The sequence below is a fragment of the Salmo salar genome, unplaced genomic scaffold (assembly GCF_905237065.1).
Source record: "Salmo salar unplaced genomic scaffold, Ssal_v3.1, whole genome shotgun sequence".
In the NCBI taxonomy this organism is placed as follows: Eukaryota; Metazoa; Chordata; class Actinopteri; order Salmoniformes; family Salmonidae; genus Salmo; species Salmo salar.
Window position 1 is genome coordinate 10001 of NW_025549065.1, and position 2500 is coordinate 12500.

Genomic DNA, 2500 nt, shown 5'->3' on the forward strand with positions numbered 1-2500 from the left:
ACACACACAAACAATCCTGGTGAAGTGATTGTATTTTTGGGGGGGCTCAAAAACACACACACACACACACACACACACACACACTCCTGGCCAATGTATTTTTTTTTTTTTTTTTTTTTTTTAAGTAAAATGGCGGGAAAACGGGGGACCCCCATGAAGGGGGCTTCGCACTTGTTTCAGTTTGGATGATTCTTCTTTTTCATTCCTTCTCTTCTTCTGCTAGCTGTTTTACATAGATTTGGTGTATTTCTTTTTCCTTGACAATGGGAGAAAAGTGTTGCACCATTCCCGGAGGTACTGCAATACCGGGTCGATGCGTGGAGCGGACGGAGCAAGCCCCATTTCCGACTCCCTGTTCGAAAAATCCATTTAATATGTAGTCCCCCGATGGGGGCGTATCAGATATTAAACTGATAAGAACAGATACTACACTTGATCTGAGCCAAAAGGCCGAGAAGCGATAACCCACAAATTGACCCCTGCACCCGCCCGGCCCCCGGGGGCCTCGGCAGACCTCATCGGTTTGGCAAAAGTTGGCTCCTCCTCACCCAACGCTTCCCCTGGTGACAGGCGGGTGTGTTTTTTTTAAAAGTCGCTAATGCGTCGTTAGGTCACTAGCTCTTTAATCCTAGTGCGACTATTTGTTCAATGCCCGGCAAATACACCAGTCATCGTCGGGCTTGAACTCAATTGCCCGAGCGACTACTTTGAGTGGAAAAATACGCCGGTCGGTCAGCCGGCTTCAAGTCAAACGCCTGAGCAAAAGTCTCGGCGTCATCTCTGTCAATTTCTCTTGAAACAAGATACCGGGCTCTGCCAGAAGCAAAGCCCTTCCAAAAATACGTTGAACTCGTAAGTGTTCCTCTCCACGGAAGTCTTTAGTAAAAGGCGAAAGGCTTGTGCGTAATGAAGAGAAACCAGAGTCGTATGGAAGTCAGAGGTCGGGGCCCGAGACACACACGGTGCACTCTAGGCCGGGTCCCCGCGGGTGGTCCCCGAACCCACTCTTCCAAGTTTTCGAGGGCTGTGGGTAAAAAGTCACGACAACAGACAGAAGACAGACAGACAGACAGACAGACAGACAGACAGACAGACAGACAGACAGACAGACAGACAGACAGACAATCCTGGTGAAGTGATTGTATTTTTGGGGGCTCAAAAACACACACACACACAATCCTGGTGAAGTGATTGTATTTTTGGGGGGCTCAAAACACACACACACACACACACACACACACACACACACACACACACACACACACACACACACACACACACACACACACACAATCCTGGTGAAGTGATTGTATTTTTGGGGGGCTCAAACACACACACACACACACACACACACACACACACACACACACACACACACACACACACACACACACAATCCTGGTGAAGTGATTGTATTTTTGGGGGCTCAAAACAAAGGTGAAGTGATTGTATTTTTGGGGGGCTCAAAAAAAAAAAAAACACAACACACACACACACACACACACACACACACACAATCCTGGTGAAGTGATTGTATTTTTGGGGGGCTCAAAAACAAACACAACACACACACACACACACACACACACACACAATCCTGGTGAAGTGATTGTATTTTTGGGGAAAACACACACACACACACACACACACACACACACACACACACACACACACACACACAAACAATCCTGGTGAAGTGATTGTATTTTTGGGGGGCTCAAAACACACACACACACACACACACACACACACACTCCTGGCCAATGTATTTTTTTTTTTTTTTTTTTTTTTTTAAGTAAAATGGCGGGAAAACGGGGACCCCCATGAAGGGGGCTTCGCACTTGTTTCAGTTTGGATGATTCTTCTTTTTCATTCCTTCTCTTCTTCTGCTAGCTGTTTTACATAGATTTGGTGTATTTCTTTTTCCTTGACAATGGGAGAAAAGTGTTGCACCATTCCCGGAGGTACTGCAATACCGGTCGATGCGTGGAGCGGACGGAGCAAGCCCCATTTCCGACTCCCTGTTCGAAAAATCCATTTAATATGTAGTCCCCCGATGGGGGACGTATCAGATATTAAACTGATAAGAACAGATACTACACTTGATCTGAGCCAAAAGGCCGAGAAGCGATAACCCACAAATTGACCCCTGCACCCGCCGGGCCCCGGGGGCCTCGGCAGACCTCATCGGTTTGGCAAAAGTTGGCTCCTCCTCACCCAACGCTTCCCTGGTGACAGGCGGGTGTGTTTTTTTTAAAAGTCGCTAATGCGTCGTTAGGTCACTAGCTCTTTAATCCTAGTGCGACTATTTGTTCAATGCCCGGCAAATACACCAGTCATCGTCGGGCTTGAACTCAATTGCCCGAGCGACTACTTTGAGTGGAAAAAATACGCCGGTCGGTCAGCCGGCTTCAAGTCAAACGCCTGAGCAAAAAGTCTCGAGGCGTCATCTCTGTCAATTTCTCTTGAAACAAGATACCGGGCTCTGCCAGAAGCAAAG

General features: G+C 47.5%; 4 non-coding genes across 4 annotated transcripts in view; all 4 read right to left on the reverse strand.

Annotated features, from left to right (window-relative positions):
• Window positions 1–272: 272 nt before the first annotated feature.
• On the reverse strand, window positions 273–462 carry LOC123735206 (U2 spliceosomal RNA). The gene has a single exon (XR_006765319.1). It is a non-coding gene; the product is annotated as a U2 spliceosomal RNA (small nuclear RNA).
• A 347-nt stretch (window positions 463–809) lies between these two features.
• LOC123735218 (U5 spliceosomal RNA) lies at window positions 810–926 on the reverse strand. Its single transcript, XR_006765329.1, has one exon. It is a non-coding gene; the product is annotated as a U5 spliceosomal RNA (small nuclear RNA).
• A 1016-nt stretch (window positions 927–1942) lies between these two features.
• Window positions 1943–2132, reverse strand: LOC123735228 (U2 spliceosomal RNA). The gene has a single exon (XR_006765339.1). It is a non-coding gene; the product is annotated as a U2 spliceosomal RNA (small nuclear RNA).
• Window positions 2133–2481: 349 nt separating this feature from the next.
• LOC123735219 (U5 spliceosomal RNA) overlaps window positions 2482–2500 on the reverse strand; it is a 117-nt gene continuing 98 nt past the window's right edge. Inside the window, exon 1 of the small nuclear RNA XR_006765330.1 lies at window positions 2482–2500. This exon is cut by the window's right edge and continues 98 nt beyond it. This is a non-coding gene — a small nuclear RNA (U5 spliceosomal RNA).